Source organism: Saimiri boliviensis, chromosome 8, assembly GCF_048565385.1.
Source record: "Saimiri boliviensis isolate mSaiBol1 chromosome 8, mSaiBol1.pri, whole genome shotgun sequence".
Taxonomy (NCBI): domain Eukaryota; kingdom Metazoa; phylum Chordata; class Mammalia; order Primates; family Cebidae; genus Saimiri; species Saimiri boliviensis.
The window spans coordinates 120,085,865-120,104,174 of record NC_133456.1 but is presented as its reverse complement, the minus strand read 5'-3'; the positions used below and the strand labels follow the sequence as shown (position 1 = coordinate 120,104,174).

The window sequence follows — 18,310 nt, the reverse complement described above, 5'->3', positions numbered from 1 at the left end:
TTTGTATTTTTAGTCGACACCAGGTTTCACCACGTCAGCCAGGCTGGCCTCCAACTCCTGACCTCAAATGATACACCCATCTTGGCCTCTCAAAGTGCTGAGATTACAGGTGTGAGCCACTGCGCCTGACCTTGTGAAAATGTTAGTGGCATTTTGATTATAATTGAATACTTTTTAAAAAATCAAATGCGCATACATATGATTGTTTTTGGCAGGACTAGGGGCCAGGACTTTTTTCTAATTCCTTCACCTTGTATTCTAGGGCCTTGCAAACATTAGGTGCTTAGCAAATGCAATAGAAGGCACTCAGACAGTGCTTGATGTGTAGTGCATACTTGTCTTCATTAGGAAGAAAGAGACAGGAAGAACAAGGGAAAATTCAGGGCAATTGATCAGGTCGACACCATCATTGCTAAAATCAGAGGAGACCAGGCTGTGTGTGGTGGCTCATGCCTGTAATTTCAGCACTTTAGGAGTCTGAGGCAGGTGGATCACTTGATGTCAGGAGTTCAAGACCAGCCTGGACAACATGGCAAAACCTCATCTCTACTGAAAATACAAAAATTAGCCAGGCATGGTGTCGCAGGCCCCTGTAATCCCAGCTACTAAGGAGGCTGAGGCAGGAGAATCAGTTTAACCCGGGAGGTGTAAGTTGCAGTTAGATGAGATTACACCACTGCACTCCAGCCTGAGGGACATTGCAAGACTCCACCTCAAAAAAAAAAAAAAAAAAAAAAAAAAAAAAATCAGAGAAGACCAAGATACCTGCAGATAATGCATTGTGTCACATTCCCTGTGCATTTTTCCTGCCTCTTGGTAGACAGCTCCTAACATCACCATGAGATCCTGGTGAAGGAGGTGTGGTTACTGGGGTTGCTACAGTTTATTGAACCATTTTTTCTCCCAGAGATGCTAATCTTCTGTCAGATTCCTTTGAGTGTTTTTCCGATCCCTGCTGTGGGCAGTTTACCCTCAGCGCACTTCTCCATGGAGCCAGCAGCTGGCGCCATTGCTGCATAAGTGAAACTGACCCAAGATTAGAAAGTAGTGTTCCATTGTCTTTGAGCTGGGTGGGGTGGGTCAAACCTGTAATCCCAGTACTTAGGGAGGCTGAGACGGGTAGTTCACTTGAGGCCAGTAGTTCGAGACCAGCCTGGCAACATGGTGAAACCCTATATGGTGAAACCCTAATTTTTATACTAAAAATATAAAAATTAGCCAGGCATAATGATTCACGCCTATAATCCCAGCTACTCGGGAGGCTGAGACAGCATTGGTTGGGAAGCAGAGGTTGCAGTGAGCCAAGATCGTGACACTGCCCTTTAGCCTGGGTAACAAAGCAAGACTCCAGTTTAAAAAAAAAAAAAAAAAAAAAAAACAGTATTCCTAAGGACTGAGAGGGGAAACTGAGGCATGCAGACTGGAGTTGGGGTGGGGCTTGGGCTTGGCAAGAGAATAGGTTCAAGTAACTGTGAAGGACTCTCAGAAAGTCACAGCAACTTAAAAATCATTTATTCTACCTCCCACTTCCACATTTTCCAGATATAGAAACCAAAGCTGAGAGCGGGAGATAACTATCCCAAAAGCACCACGTCGGTGGGGAGCCGGGTTGCCAGAGAACACACAGGACATCCAGTGAAGTGTGAGTTTTGGACTCTTCGTGTATGTCTCAAATAATGCACGAGACTTAAACTAAAACCTTATTCACTCTTTGTCTTCGAAGGTAACTGTGCATCTGTATGATGCTTTGCTAAGTCTGACAACCCTCATGAGGGTAAAATGAAGATTAGGGAAATAATTAAATGTAATAAGCAAACATGCAAAATAAAGACAACTCTGTTCCCATTGTGCAGACAAGAGAATTGCACATTAGGGAGGTGGCTTGCCCCAAGGCCACACTCACAAGCGTCAGAGTCAGGATTTGAACCTGGTCCTGATTCCAGAGGTCCCAATTTCACTGTTGTGGCCAGGAACATCTCATAGTCCGCCATGTGCGTGCATGTTCTGTCTTGAATATAACCCTCTCCCCATCGTGTAAGTGGACCATTCCCCTCCCTGACATTGAAGGATCCCATATTCAGCAGGTGCCTCCTGACCCAGCAGACCCCCATGAGCCCAGATCCCTGAGACCTGGTGGCTGCCATTATGACATTCCCCGACTGCATCTTAGGACCCAAGTCTGACCCCCTGCAGGATCTGCAGCTGTGTTACAGGAAAGGGGACCCGATCCAGACCCCAAGGGAGGGTTCTTGAATCTCGTGCAAGAAACAACTCGGGGTGAGTACATGAAGTGAAAGCACATTTTTTTTGTTTGTTTGGTTGGTTGGTGGTTTTTTTTTGTTTGTTTTTCAGATGGAGTCTCACTCTGTTGCCCAGGCTAGACAGAGGGCAGTGGTGTGATCTTGGCTCACTACAACCTACACCTCTGGGGTTCAAGTGATTTTTCTGCTTCAGCCTCCTAAGTAGCTGGGATCACAGGTGCTTGCCACCACACCTGGCTAATGTTTATATTTTTAGTAGAGATGGGGTTTCACCATGTTGGCCAGGCTGCTCTCAAACTCTTGACCTCAGGTGATCCGCCTCCCTCAGCCTCCCAAAGTGCTGGGGTTACAGGTGTGAGCCACAGAGCAAGTTTATGCTTTCCTAGACAAGCAAGTATTTTAGGAAAGTAAAGATAGAATGGTTACTCCATAGAGCAGCCCAGAGGGCACTGGTGCCCATCTTTAGGGTTATTTCTTAATGACATGCTGAATGGGGGGGGTAGATTATTCATGACTCCCCTTTTTTAGATCATACAGGGCAACTTTCTGATGTTGCCATGGCATTTGTAAACTGTCAAGGCACTGGTGGCAATGTGGCAGTGAGGACGCCCAGAGGTCACTCTCCTGGCCATCTTGGTTTTGATGGGTTTTGGATTGGCTTCTTTACTGCAGCCTGTTTTATCGACAAGGTCTCTGTGACCTGTATCTCGTGCTGACCTCCTATGTCATCCTGTGACTTAGAATGCCTTCACTGCCTGGGAACGCAGCCCAGTAGGTCTCAGCCTCCTTTTACCCATCTCCTATTCAAGATGCAGTTGCTGTGGTTCACTCACCTCTGGCAGCTGGGCTCCTTGGGATCTCCTGACATTCTGTGCCCTCTGTGCCCTCCTCCCTCACTGCCATCGCTGTCTTCCTGAGCCTCCTCCTTCTGAATTTCTTCATCACCAAGAAGAGGAATCGCTGTTAGGTTTGGCTTTTGGGAAAGGGATGGACCAGGCAGGCAGTAGGGAGGGAGACACAGGCCCTGGCATGGGCGATGGGGAGGGAAGAGCTGAGTGGGAGCCGGTGGGTCTGTCTTTGTTCTTGTCTCTGTGAGTTGCCCATTGTGCAGATCTGCCCCGCTCCTTCCCCATCTCAATGGATGGGGACTCCTCTCTCTAGTGTTCAGGACCCAGGCCCTGGATCAGATCAATGCCTTTTTCTCCTGCACTCCATTAGTCAGAAGATTTGCTTGGCATCACCTTGAAAATGCATCCAGAAGCAAGGCCCTGGCTCACTCCCTACTTCTGTCCCAGCCTCTCTGCCCTTCCAGCCACAGGAGACCTGTGTGAGCTGAATCCATTGCACCCTCCTCTGCTCAGACCCACAGCGGCCCCATTTTTCTCGATCTGAGCCAAAGGCCCCAGAGTGGCCCACCAGGTTCACCCTGGGCTGCCTCATTGCCTCCAGCCTCACCTTCCACCAGTCTCCCTCCATTTTCCACCTACCATTCTTCCCCATCCTCACACCTGCCTGATGTTCACACATCCCTCCAGGCATCTGCTTTAGCTGTTCCCTCCACCTGGACCACCCTCCTTCCAGAAGACCATTGTCCCCTCCAGCACCCCCTGCAGTCAGGGCTGCCTCCCTCACCACCATCCAGCAAGGACATGGCCCGCCCATCCCTCTCCTCCCAGCAGCTCCCTTCCTTGGCCTGTCCTGGGTTTGTTTTTGCTTTTCCCCAGCACTTCGCACTTCCTAAAGGGCCCTGCAGGAGGCTCCTGGCAGGGGCCGATGGCGATGGCCTCGCTCTCCTTAGACTGGAAGCTCCACAGCAGCACGGGCCACTCCCTGTGGCAGACTCAGTATCTAGTTAGTGCTCCGCATGCAGAAGGTGCTGGATCAGTGTTTGAGAACTACAGAAGATAGGAGGGTGGAGAGAAGGGAGGGAGAGATGAAGGGAAGAAAGGAGGGAGGGGAGAAAGGAGAGGAGGGGAGGAGTGAAGAGGAGGGAGGCAAGGACACATAGGAAAGGGGAGGACAGATGGAGGGAAGGAAAGAGTTGAAGGAGGAAGAGAAGGAAGGAGGGAGAGAAGGAAGAGAGGGGGGAGGGAGGAAAGGAAAAAAGGGAAGAAAGAAAGGGCGGGAGAGCAGAAGAAAGGAGTAGGGAAGAAAGGAAAGAAAGGCGGGAGAGAGGGAGGGAGGCAAGGGGCATGAAGGGAAGGAGTTTATTTCCTCTCTAGGCCCAGCTGTCCCAATGTCCATCTGTCACTTGGACTGTTTCTCCAGCCTCCTGCGTGGCCTCCTTCAGGCATGGTGGCTCACACCTGTAATCCCAGCACTTTGGGAGGTGGAGGCAGGTGGATCACCTGAGATCAGGAGTTCAAAAGCAGCCTGGCCAACATGGCAAAATGCTATTTCTATTAAAAACTACAAAGATTAGCTAAACATGGTGGCAGGCACCTATCATCTCAGCTACTCCAGAATCTCAGGCAGGAGAACCGCTTGAACACAGGAGGCGGAGGTTGCAGTGAGCTGAGATTGCATCACTACACTCCAGCCTGGTAAGAGCAAGACTCCTTCTCAAAAAATAAAAAAACCTTCTCCAGGCAGCTGCCTTCTGATGATGCCCCCCTCACCCAGTGAAGCACGGGAGACCCCAAATTCCTGCCTGACCCGAAAGTGCCAAGTGACCCTGCCCACGCACTCCTCTGGCCGCACTGTGTCCTCTGAGTCATGCTGTTCCCTGTCTCAAAGCCTCCCCTCCCTTTTCCCAGCCCCATTCTCTGCCTTCCTGGCGTCCACCTCCTGGTCATTTAATGTGTAGCTCAGGCTGTAATCCCAGCACGTTAGGAGGCCTAGGGCAGAGGATCACTTGAGCTCAAGAGCTTGAGGCCAGCCAGAGCAACATAGTGAGACGCCCCCCAAACCCCACCAAAAATGTGAAAGGAAGAAAAAAAGATGTAGCTGAGGCATTACTCACCTCCGCGTAGCCTTTCTGATAGTGCCATCCACAGGTGGGCTCAGGGGCAGCCTCTGTTCTCTGGGCATCAGAAGCTGCCTCCCCAGGGAAACGCTCCTGGGTCAGCTCCTGCAGGAGTCCAGACACAGGATAACGGTGGATGGATCAGGACTGAGGGTCAGAGATGCGGAGAGGCAGGCAGCTTTGGGACTCACTTGGTGAGATCAGTGGGATTTGCTGCAGGGTGACTGTCAGGGTGCAGGGGATAATTCTGGACCAGCCGTGTCTTCATCTCTCTCTCCCCTCCAATCCCAGGAGAGCAAATGAGGCAGAAGGACTTGAGGGCCCGGCTCACCAGCTCCATCCTCAGGAACTTGAGGACTATCAAGTTCCATGGCTGGTGAGGTCTGCTGTTCTGAGAGTTCCAGGCTTTTACCGATGTGGGGAGGAGGGTTCAGGTGCAGGTGGGCTGCAGAGGTAGAATTCAGGGTCTGAGTGGCTTTCCTGCTGCTGGCCAGCAGTTGTCCACAGCCACTCTGTCACTGACATGATCCTTGTGCTGCCATTCTGTCATTTATTTCCGATGGCTGTCAGAACACTCTTCCTGAAGCACAGCTTTCAGAAGAATTTGAACATGTCGATGCATAGGCCAGATGCAGTGACTCATGCCTGCCATCCCAGCTCTTTGGGAGGCTGAGGTGGCTTGAACCCTGGTGGTGGAGATTGCAGTGAGCTGAGATTGTGCCACTTCACTCCAGCCTGGGTGACACAGCAAGACTTTGTCTCAAAAACAAAACAAAACTAAACAAAAGGACCATAAATGGGACCAACACATAGAGCCCTCCCATGCTGCTCTCCCCAGGCTCAGCCCTCATGCCTATCACCTTCACAGAGAGGCCTTTCCTGACCACCTTCTCCACCATCACAGTGCCCCTGCTCGTGCTAGTGCACTCTACACCTGCACCTGATTTCTCTTTACTTTTTTGTTTTGGAAGAGAGTCTTGCTCTGTTCCCCAGGCTGGAGTGCAGTGACGCAATGTCAGCTCACTGCAACCTCCGCCTCCCAAGTTCAAACAATCCTCCCACCTTAGCCTCCTGAGTAGCTAGGATTACAGGCAGGCACCACCACTCCTGGGTCATTTTTTTTTTTTTTTTTGTACTTTTAGTACAGATGGCATTTCACCATGTTGGCCAGGCTGGTCTTGAACTCCTAACCTCAAGGGATCCATCCACCTCAGCCTCCCACAGTACTGGGATTACAGGTGTGAGCCACGGCACCTGGCTGCACCTGCTTTAGTGTTTATTTTTCATAGCACTCTCCACTTGATGTGCTGTCGGAGCTAATGGTTTGTTTATGGATTGCCTGTCTCTTTCCCCCTCATTAGAATGATGGATCCATTAAGACAGGCGTCCCCAAACTTTTTACACAGGGTGCCAGTTCACTGTCCCTCAGACCGTTGGAGGGCTGCCACATACTGTGCTCCTCTCACTAACCACCAATGAAAGAGGTGCCCCTTCCTGAAATGCGGCGGGGGGCCGGATAAATGGCCTCAGGGGGCCACATGCTGCCCGCAGTTCGGGCCATAGTTTGGGGACACCTGCAGTAAGAGATCGGGAACTTTGTTTTGCTCATTGCTGTTTCCCCAGAGCCTCGAACCCTGCCGGGTATATGACAACCATGCAGTAGTTATTTATAAAATAAATGAATGTTGAAATAAATGGCCGGGTGCTGTGGCTCATCTCAGCACTTTGGGAGGCCGAGGTGGGCGGATTGCTTGAGGTCGAGAGTTCGAGACCTGCCTGGACAACATGGTGAAACCCCATCTCTAATAAAAATAAAAAAGTAGACTAGGAATGGTGATGCATGCCTGTAATCCCAGCTACTCGGGAGGCTGAGGCAGGAGAATTGCCTGCACCCGGGAGGTGGAGGTTGCAGTGAGTCGAGATCATGTCACTGCACTGCAGCCTGGCAGAAAGAGAGAGACTGTCTCAGAATTAATAAAAATAATTTACAAAAAGAATGAATGAAAGATAAGAAGGTCTAGATAGAAGGAATAAGTTACAGTAATCAATAGTGCACAAGGGAAATTAGAGTGAATGAGAATTTATTTGAATATTTCAAGATAGATAGATTTTCATGTTCCCAAAACACCAGAAAAATATTTGAGGTGATGATTGTCTCAGTTACCCTGATTTGATCATTATATATTGTCTACAGCTGGAGTCCCCAACCCTACTGGCCACGGATCAGTACCAGTCTGTAGCCTGTTTTGTTTTTGTTTTTCTTTTTTTTCTTTTTCTTCCTTTCTTTTTTTTTTTTTTTTTTTTTTTTTTTTTTTTTTTTTTTGAGACAGAGTCTCAGTGCGTGCAGCAGTGCAATCTCAGGTAAATCTGGCCTACACCTCCGAGGTTCAAGCAATTCTCCTGCCTCAGCCTCCTGAGTAGCTGCGATTACAGGCGTGTACCACCACACCTGGCTAATTTTTGTATTTGTAGTAGAGACAGGGTTTCACCATGTTGACCAGGCTGGTCCCAAACTCCTTATTTCAGGTGATTCGCCCTCCTGATTCTCCCAAAGTGCTGGGATTACAAGTCTGAGCCACTGTAGCTGGACTTTTTTTTTTTTTTTTTTTTTTTTTTTTTGATATGGAGTTTTGCTCTTGTTGCCCAGGCTGGAATGCAATGGCGTGATCTTGGCTCTCTGCAACCTCTGTCTCCCAGATTCAAGCGACTTTCCTTCCTCAGACTTCCAAGTAGCTAGGATTACAGGTATGAGCCACCATGCCAGGCTAATTTTTGTATTTCTAGTAGGGACAGGGTATCTCTATGTTGGTCAGGTTGGTCTTGAACTTCCGACCTCAGGTGATCCACCTGCCTCAGTCTCCCAAAGTTCTGGGATTACAGGCATGAGCCATTGTGCCCGGCTCACCTGTTAGGAACTGGGCAGGCAGCACAGCAGGTGAGCAGTGGGTGCGTGAGGGAGGTTCCATCTGTGTTCACAGCCACTCCTTATTGCTGGCATCACCACCTGAGCTCCACCTCCAGTCAGATCGGTGGCGTTGTTAGAGTCTCATAAGAGCATGAACCCTACTGTAAACAGCACATTAGAAGGAGCTGGACTGCGTGCTCCTTATGAGAATCCAATGCCTGTTGATCTGTCACTGTCTCCCATCACCCCCAGAAGGGACCATCTAGTTTCAGAAAACAAGTTCGGGGCTCCCACTGATTCTACGTTACGGTGAGTTGTGTAAGTATTTCATTATATATTACAATGTAATAATAATGGAAGTAGGCCGGGCACAGTGGCTCATGCCTGTTATCCTAGCACTTTGAGAGGCTGAGGCAGGTGGATCACCTGTGGTCGGGAGTTCAAGACCAGCCTGGCCAACATGGTGAAACATCCGTCTCTACTAAAGGTACAAAAACTGGCCGGACATGGTGGCAGGACATGTAATCCCAGCTACTTGGGAGGCTGAGGCAGGAGAATTGCTTGAACCCAGGAGCCAGAGGTTGCAGTGAGCCACGATCGTAGCATTTTGGGAGGCTGAAGTGGGCGAATCACCTGAAGTCAGCAGTTTGAAACCAGCCTGGCCCACTGGTGAAGCCCCGCCTGTAATATAAATACAAACATTAGCTGGGTGTGGTGGTAGGAGCCTATAAGCTGAGCTACTCGGTAGGTTGAGGCAAAATAATTGCTTGAACCCAGGAGGTGGAGGTTGCAGTGAGCTGAGATCATGTCCCTGCACTCCAGCCTGGGCAATAGAGCAAGATTCTGTCTTTAAAAAAAAAAAAAAAAAAGGCAAGCCAGTCACAATGGCTTATACCTATAATCCCAGAACTTTGGGAGGCCAAGGTGGAAAGATTACTTGAGGCTAGGAGTTCCAGGTGTAAACCTGGGCAACATAGCAAGACCCCATCTCTACAAAACATTTTTTAAAAATTAGGCACAGTGGCATGTGCCTGTAGTCTCAGCTACTCAGGAGCCTGAGGCAAGAGGATTGCTGGAGCCCAGAAGGTGGAGCCTGCAGTGAGCCGTGCTTGTGCCACTGCACTCCAGCCTGGGTGACAGAGTGAGACCCTGCCTCTCAAAAAAAAGAATTCAAAGTAGAGAAAAGTATGAATCGTAAGTTCAAGCATGCCATGTCCCAAATTTCCTTCACGAGTGTTGATGCACGCCCCAAGAAATCTGTATTCATTTCCCAGTGCTGCCTTAACAAAGTACCCTAAACTGTGTAGCTTCAACCACAGAGGTTTATTCTCACAGTTCTGGAGGCCAGGAGTCTGAAATCAAGAGATTTTTTATTGTTTGTTTGTTTTTCCTGTGAAGGCTGTGAGGGAGGGTCTGTCCCAGGTCTCGCTCCTGGATTCTCAGAGCTTCCAGAGTTCCTTGGCTTGTAGGTGGTCTTCTGTCTCTGTCTTGACATTGTCTTCCCTTGGTAGGTGTCTTTGTCCACACATTTCCTTTTTATAAGGACACCAGGCACACGGGATTAAAATTTACCCTCATTACCTCAGCTTAGCCTGATCACATGTGAAGAGTCTATTTCCAAATAAGGTCGCATCCACAGACCCTGCGGCATAGGGCTTCAGCGTCTTTCGGGGAGACACGGGACAACGCATAACGCTATAGATTTGCAAATATTTTTAGTTTGAGTTTCTGGGTTTTATTTTTTATTTTTCGCATCAGGTGGGTGATGTGATGATACCATAACAAGTTTTGAGGAGGGTGCATATCATAAAATAGCATGAAAACCCAATCGTCATGCTTAGGTTTTGATTTCTTAATTTTACTTTTAATTTTTCTTGAGGCAGGGTCTTGCTCCATTACTCCGGCTGGAGGGCAGTGGTGCAAACATGGCTCACTGCAGCCTCAACCTCCTGGGCTCCAGCGATCTTCCCACCTCAGCCTCCCAAAGTGTTAGGATGATCGGAATGAGCCACCACCCCCAGCTGTTCTCTACTTTTTGTTTGTACGTTGTTCTTTTTACTCAAAAATACACCTTTGCAGCTGGGCATGCTGGTTCATTTCTGTAATCCTCAGCACTTTGGGAGGCCGAGGCAGGTGGATCACTTGAGGTCAGGAGTTCAAGACCAGCCTGGCCAACATGGTGTAATGCCTTCTCTACTAAAAATACAAAAATGAGCTGGACGTGGTGGTGCATGCCTGTAATCCCAGTGACTCGGGAAGCTTAGGCAGGAGAACCACTTGAACCCTGGAGGCAGAGGTTGCAGTGAGCCAAGTTCATAATACTGCACTCCAGACTGGGTGGCGGAGCGAGACTCTGACTCACACAAAAAAAGGAAATACACATACACATATATATACACATGCACACTTAATACACACACACACACCTTGGCAATCTTTTTATATATCAGCATTTGCTATTACAATTTAAAATCTATGGTAGACTTCATTTAGATTAATAGTCTAAATACTATCCTAGTAGGTTCTACAACTAAAGAAAATAGGCAATGCATTTAAATGATTCAAAGTTCAAAACCTATGAAAGAGTATAGAACTGAGTCTCCCATATCGCAGCCAGTGGCTTCTGTGTTTCTTGAAATCGAAGTGAGGCCGGATATGGTGGCTCCTGCCTGTAATCCCAGCACTTTGGGAGGCAGAGTCAGGTGGCTCTTCTGAGGTCAGGAGTTTGAGAGCAGCCTTACCAACATGGTGAAACCCCATCTCTACTAAAAACACAGAAAGAAGCCAGATGTGGTGGTGAGGCCCTGTAACCCTATCTACTTGGGAAGCTGAGGCAGGAGACCTGCTTGAACCTGGGGACAGAGGTTGCGGTTAGCCAAGATCATGCAGCCTCACTTCAGCCTGGGCAACAGAGCTAGACTTCATCTCAAAATAGAAAAAAAAATCTAAATGAATTAACATTAAAGAAGATGAAGGATTTGGTTCTTTGGCTGCATCGGCCACATTTCAGGTGATCCGCAGCTGCAGATGGTCCTCAAACATGGTCCTCATTGCACAAAGTTCTATTGTTTGGTGCTGGTGCCGCCTTAAAGCCGCTCTCCCTCCTCTCCTGAAAGCCAACCACTGTTAGGGTTTTTTTGGTGATTCCTTTCCGAGATGATCTATACACACGATCAGCACGTGGAGTTAATATATCTACCTAAAAAAGAAAAACAAACAAAATCTGTGTGTCCCGTGTAGTGCGAATGACCATGTAAAAGTCCATTTAATGGAATGTATTCAGCTAGTTTCATAATGAAGTGCTCTTGAGTTTTTCCCAGGTTTCCTCTCTTACAATCATTCTGTGGTGAACACCATTCTCTCTGCAGAGCACATTCTTAACAGTGGAATTCCCCGGCCACAAGGTTTATATGTCTTTCTCTTTTCTTTTCTTTCCTTTCTCTCCCTCCCTCTATTCCCTCTTTCTTCCTTTTCCTACCTCTTTTCTTTCCTTTCCCCTCTCTCTTCCCCCACTTTTTTTCTCACCCACTTTCCTCTTTCTTTCACAAGGTCTTCTATGCAATGGCATGATCCCAGATGACTGCAGCCTTGAACCACTGAGCCCAAGCGATCCTCTTGCTTCAGCCTCCCAAGTAGCTGGATCTAAGGCCTGTGCCATCATGCCCTTCCATTTTTTTCTTTTCTTTTCTTTTTGTGGAGATGCGGCTTACTGTGTTGTGCCGGCTCATTTTCATCTTAGTAGGTCCTTTTCAAGGGTTCTTACCCAAGGGTACCTGGATAGAACTTAGTCACTTGAAGCCCTTGTCGTTGTGTTGAAGTTTCGTGTCTGTTTCCTCCATCCCGGGGAGAAGATTTAAATCTTCTATCCCCTTTTCAAGCAGAACAGTGACTTCAGAAAGTGTACAAATGTTGGGAGGTGAGGTGGGAGGATCACATGAAGTCAGGAACTTGGGACCAGGCTGGCCAAGAAGGTGAAACCCTGTCTCTACCAAAAATACAAAACTTACCTGGGCGTGGTTGTGCACATCTGTGGGCCCAGCTTCTCAGGAGGCTGAGGCAGGCGGATTGCTTGAATCTGGAAGGTGCAGGTTGCAGTGAGTCGAGATTGCACCACTGCACTCCAGCCAGGGTACAAATAGCACCTTTAGCCTTGATCCCACCAGGCATGACCACTGGGCACGTTCAGCAGTGGATCACCCAATTCTGCCTCAATTTGCAGTGTCTTCTCAGATGGCTGGAGTGGCGCATCTGAAGCTGGGGCTGGATGTCTTGCTGCATAAATACTCTCTCCATTTCCACCTGTGCCGTCAGCCTGGGTGGGGAGAAGACGCGTGTCAGGGGAAAGCCGTCTTCTTCCTAAAGCCCCACCTGTCTGATGGCTGAGACATCTGCTTCATTTCCAGAACTCCCAGGGGGCCTTGAACGTCTTGTTATTTGCTAAATATGGAAGCACAGATTGCCTGTACCTCCCCTCGGACCTTCCTGCCACTCCCTATAGAGCTGTCTGAAGCCTGGAAATGTTTATTTGCCTTTGGAGAAATTCTAGTTCTATCTGCCCCAGACTCATCAAAATTACAGTAACAGCCTGCGCTCTATAACTTTCCGGAGCCTGTTCCAGCAAGTCCCTTCTTCAAGTCTTTTTTCTAACCCCGTACAAGATGGGGAAACGGCGACAGATGAGCTCATGAATACAAAGTGCCAGAGCTCAGGTTCAACCTTGAATCCCTGGGCCCAGGGGTTCGAGGCTTGGGTTCAACCTTAAAGTTTGAGGGATTTAAGGTTGATGTGGGAAGTGTTCTGTTTGACACCCACTACCTCGGTGTGTGGGGGTTGGTCCGGTGTTGCCTGGAGAGCCCCAGTTTTCGCCCGCTGACCTGACGCATTTGTGGCTAGTGTTCTCTTTAACTGCAAAGTGTGGTTTAGGAGAGAAGTTCTGTGCTCACCCTGTTCACCTGCACCCTGAGGAAGCTCTGAGAACACCACGCAGCCTCCGATACACACTGAAGAAAGCCGGCTCTAGGATGTGCCTGCCAGCAGGAGGAGCTGCGAGCATCTACATCCACATGTAGACATATTTGTACACATACATTCAGATACAAACATCCATATATATATACGTCTTTACACACATCTGCACACTCGTCCGTATACACACAGTCATACACATGTCTACATGTACACACATCCATATCCACACATTCATACACACATATCTGTATTTCCACGTATCTGTATACATACACATCTACACACATCCATGTACAGATACGTCTGTATACAGATGCATGCACATACATACACATCTGCACACATGTCGGTGGGGATCAGGGAAACATAGCATTAAGTAGTGATGGTCTGGCAATAGCAAGTATTGTTTTGACATCTTTTGGGTGAACTGACCAGCTAGTGGCTATCAGAGGGGTGTGTGGGGTGTGTCTGCAGCTTGGTGGGGTCATCAAACATGGTATTTATTGTTGCACATGTCTTTTCTAGAGGATCTCCCATGTGGGGCCCTGGAGTGTAATGAGCTGTCCCTGTGGCCCACCTGCCAGTGTCTGCACCAGTGACCAACAAAGTTCTGGCTTCACAGGCCTCAAGGACTTTGGATTGCACTGTAAGAAACGCTAGTGTGCCATCATTGGAAGTGTCTGGTCACCACGTGGAGATCCGTTGCCAGCGGCAGGTTGGGAGCCGGGAGAGCCGGGAGGATGTTTCAGTCAGACAGGCTCGATGACCAGGGCTGGAGCTGGTGGGCAGCAGAGATGGCAGATGGGGTGGACTCTAGTCACGTTCCATAGTGATGGCCGACAGAGTTTCTGATAGATCCAACGAGGGGGTTGTCAGTGAGAGAAGAGGAGTCCTTTGTGTTTATGTCTGAATTTATAACACAGGTTTCTAATTTTGAGAAATCCAGAGTTTAAAAAAATTGGGGAAGGGCTGGGCATAGTGGTTCCCACCTGTAATCTCAGCACTTTGGGAGGCCAAGGCAGGCGGATCACTTGGGCTCAGGAGTTTGAGACCAGCCTCGCCAACATGGTGAAACCCGGTCTCTACTAAAAATACAAAAATTAGCTGGGCACTGTGGTGTGCATTTGTCATCCCAGCTACTTGGGAGGCTGAGGCAGGAGAATCACTTGAACCCAGAGGTGGAGTTTGCATTGAACCAGGATCCTGCCACTGCCCTCCAGCCTGGGTGACAGAGTGAGACTCAATCTCAAGGAAAATCAAAACTGGGGAAGGATCAGCATACAAAGCCATTAGCTGGGCTGTCTCCTGCCCTCTCTCCAATCTCAGCTTGTGTGATCATGGCTGGGCTTGCTGGCCAAGCCTGTCATTCGGGTGACACCAAGGCCTTTTCAGGACTGGAGACATGCAGCCACCCATGGTCGGCAAGGCTGAGTGGTTCCAGGAGCAGCTGGAGATGAAACTGGTCATGGGGGCAGCCCTGTCATCTTTACAGGGAACCTCACGCAGCAGGCAGGCTGCAAGCTGGCCTCTCTGCATCACTGAGCCATCTGCTGAGTGACCAAGCCCACCTGACAGGTAGGCTATGAAACCCCTTGTGCCCCATCTCCCCTGTGGCCAGGCTAGGGTGTGGGCCAAATGCCTACTGATGGTCCTCATCAGCCCAGCCTCTCAATATCAACAACCCATCTAAGGACAGACGTAGGCTCAGTGAGCCCCCAGAACCTCCCCAACCTCCAACTGCCCCCACAAACCTTAAAATAGCAGCTTTGGGGCAGTTTTTATTCTCACCCATGGTCAGAAACATGTAACATTTTGACCTAAAATACACAGGGCATTTAAAACACACACCCAGGCTGAGCAGGTGTGGGCCCGGTGCCAGAGCCAGGGCGGTGGCACCTGGGTGTGCCGCTTATGTGTTCTGAATGATTCCAAAGTAAGGACAGGGGCTGAAGCTGGGGGCACTTGGAGCAGTGGCTGTTGACCACCTCATGTGGGTGTTTGGGAGTCATAACAGCTGGCCCAGTTCCACCTGTGTGTTCTGGATGACCTTCAGTGTTGCAGAAGCAGAAGCTTCAGAAGGTGAAATTTATCCAACAACCTATGAGGTGTGGTTAATTCTTTTGTCATATGTCCTATTTGATTTTGTTTCATTCCTTTTTTTTTTTGAGACAGTCTCACAGTGTTGCTGGGACTGGATGCAATGGTGCAATCTTGGCTCACCACAGCCTCTGTCTCCTGGGTTCAAGCGATTCTCCTGCATCAGCCTCCTGAGTAGCTGAGATTACAGGTGCCCACCACCACACCTGGTTATTTATTTATTTTGTATTTTTGTAGAGACAGGTTTTCACTGTGTTGGCCAGGCTGGTTTCAAACTTCTGACCTCAGGAAATCTGCCTGCCTTGGCATCCCAAAGTGCTGGGATTACAGGCATGAGCCACTGTGCCCAGCCTCATTCTACTTTATTCTTGGGCCAAGCACAGTGTCCCATGCCTATAATCCCAGAACTTTGGGAAGCCAAGGCAGGAGGATTGCTCGAGTCCAGGAGCTCAAGATCAGCCTGGACAACATAGACCCCTGTTTCTAAAATACATGTATACACACACACACACACACACACACATTAGCCAAGGTGGCGGCACAAGTCTGTAGTTCCAGCTACTACTTGGGAGGCTGAGGTGGGAGGATCAAATGAGCCTGAGAGGTCAAGGCTGCAGTGAGCCGTGATCAGGCCTGTCTGTGGGCTGTTGTGCAGGGCACAGGTGTTGACTCTTCAATGAGACCCCCAACCCCAAGGCCCCTGGCATATCCTGAGTCCCCTCTTTGCCTGGGGCTCAGGGTGTTGGTCCTTGGGGTCTGACCCTTTCTCCTGCCTGCTCTCTGTCCCGGCAGCACTGCTGGAAAGGAAGGAGGAGGATGGACACTGGGCGGCCACACTGGGTGCAGAGCTCGTCGTGTCAGGACTGGCGGGGCTGTGTGCCCTTAGCCTGCTGCAGCAGCGAGGCCGGCTCTGGACCAATTCCCTGAGGATCCAGTGCAGCCTGCTGGGTAAGGCACTGCATGTCTGGCTGTGGGGCAGTTGGAGGTGGCATGGTCTGCCCTGTTTCTTGAGGCTGTGGCTCTGCAGGCTAAGATATGCTGTCACCACAGGATTTTCCATTAGTCATTCTGTGGGCTCTGAGTAGGACTTAGTACCTGCTCATTTAAAAAAAAAAAAAAAAAAGGTGTGTCTGCTGAGGGGACATTCATCCCTCTCTTAAGACCTCCCGAAGAACAGGTTCTAATGGAGTGACAGGTGAAGCAGACCACAGGGCTGGGAGGACACGGCTGAGGCCAGGCTGGGCTGGGCCCTCCTCCTCTTGGAGCCCTGGTGGAGGGCTGCCTGGCATAGGAGGGCAGGGGTCCGTTGATCAATCTTCACAGCTCAGGCAAAGCAGCCAGCGCACCAGTGCAGCACCGGCCGGAGGCTGCCGACAGAGAGTGGCTTAGATGGCGCTTACCAGCTGGAGCTGGGCCATGAGCTCCACAGCACACAGATCCTGGCCTCAGCCACAAGGTAGGGTGCTCAGGCCAGGTGGGACATCCAGAGAGAGCACCAGAGTCTGGCAAGGTGATCTGAGTACCCTGAGCTCATTTCCTAAAGAGATGAACTCGCTCCCAATAGCATAGCCACATAGGACAGCTGGAACTCAGCCTTTGTGACTTTCCCTTTTGCATCTCCAACCCCACGTCCTCAGAAGTAAGAAACGCTTGTCACAGTGCCAAGGACTGGAAGGAGGGCTTGGGAAACAGATTTTCAATCATAAAAATGCATTTTGGAAACAGCAGTTCACTTAGTTTTTCCCAGAGCAGGGGTTCTTTTGCTGAGTTAGGAATCACGGTGTGCTCAGCTGCTGAACAGGTGGTAGTTCTTCTATAGCACGCATTTAACCTTATACACATTTTTTTCTTTTCACATCCAGTCCTGCAAATGGTGGTGGCATATTTATTTTTTTTTTCGCGCTGTGTCACCAGGCTGGAGTGCAGTGGCATAATCTCAGCTCACTGCAACCTCTGCCTCCCGTATTCAAGTGATTCTCCTGCCTCAGCCTCCCAAGTAGCTGGGACCACAGGCATGCACCACAATGCTTGGCTCGTTTTTGTATTTTAGAAGAGATAGGGCTTCACCATTTTGGCCAGGATGATCTTGATCTCTTGCCCTTGTGATCCACTGGCCTCAGCCTCCGAAAGTGCTGGGATTATAAGTGTGAGCCACAGTGCCTGACCCAACCTTCTTTTTTTTCATGGGCTTCTGTCTTATTCTTACAAGGTCTCCAAGCTAATATTCCTTATGCCTGCTGCCTCAGTTTCTTCAGTCTTCTGCCTGCTTTCTTTTGAGTGTACAGCCTTGTTTCTGTGATGCTTACTGCCACAGGGTCTCTTTCTGGTTCCACGATGAGCTCTTTGTGGCCGCATGGTCATTAAATGCTCACAGCGGCTGCCTTGACTGTCCTCCTGGCAGGACTAGGAACTTCTGGCCTCTCCACCATCTGGGGCTAAGACCGCGCCCCATGCCAGGGTAGGTGTCCCTCTGACTGGCTATTAAATGCCCCCTCTATATCCTCTCTGCTGTGCCAGATTCCCATGGCCACCCACAGGGCAGTGAATTTGAAAGAGTGCTCCATGACTCGGCCCACTGTGCTGTTCACAGCTGTCATTGACTACAGTGAGAGAAAGCAGGAATGTCGGCACAGGGAAAGGGGCCAGGGCGGAGTCCAGGGGGAACCAGGGCCAGCACCCAGTGTCCTCTCCCAGTCCAGTGCCTTCACATGGGAGGCACTTGGCTGTCCCAGCACTATGTCACCCAGGGTATTTAGTGGGGCTGCCTAATTGGCAGGTGCTGCTTGGCTCAGAGCACACTGTCAGACTCCTAGGAGGCAAGCAGGAGTTCAGCATAAACCCCGTTTGTGCAAACAGTTCAGGTGCAGAGAGCCTCGTATCACTTCTAGAAGTGGGGGGAACCCTCCCCCAATCCAAGTTCCCAGACAACTTGTAAGCAGGCCATGCAGAGGCAGCTCGGGTTTACTGTAACAACTCACCTGCAATCTTCAGTGCCTTCTACTCTATTTCTTTTCCCCCACCATTTTAATCCCAGGAACAGGCCCTATCTCCTCCAGACCTGGGCTGGGCCTCTGAGCTCCCCAGAGGCCTCATGGTGGGTGGTGGCTGCCTTTT

The 18,310-nt window shown here is 49.6% G+C and overlaps 2 long non-coding RNA genes and 1 pseudogene across 5 annotated transcripts in view; 1 reads left to right on the top strand and 2 right to left on the bottom strand.

Moving 5' to 3' along the window:
- Positions 1 to 9,443: 9,443 nt before the first annotated feature.
- LOC141585471 (uncharacterized) overlaps positions 9,444 to 18,310 on the bottom strand; it is a 32,909-nt gene continuing 24,042 nt past the window's right edge. For 3 of the 4 annotated variants that reach the window (XR_012519017.1, XR_012519019.1, XR_012519016.1), the window contains 3 exons: positions 13,677 to 13,947; positions 12,139 to 12,443; positions 9,444 to 11,330 (listed from right to left, as the gene is read on the bottom strand). This is a non-coding gene — a long non-coding RNA (uncharacterized LOC141585471). The remainder of the gene's footprint in view (positions 11,331 to 12,138; positions 12,444 to 13,676; positions 13,948 to 18,310) is intronic. The other variant, XR_012519018.1, reaches the window with a different exon arrangement.
- LOC141585511 (small nucleolar RNA U13) lies at positions 9,884 to 9,980 on the bottom strand (annotated as a pseudogene).
- Positions 13,744 to 16,140, top strand: LOC141585472 (uncharacterized). The gene is made up of 3 exons (XR_012519020.1): positions 13,744 to 13,814; positions 14,492 to 14,674; positions 15,989 to 16,140. It is a non-coding gene; the product is annotated as an uncharacterized LOC141585472 (long non-coding RNA).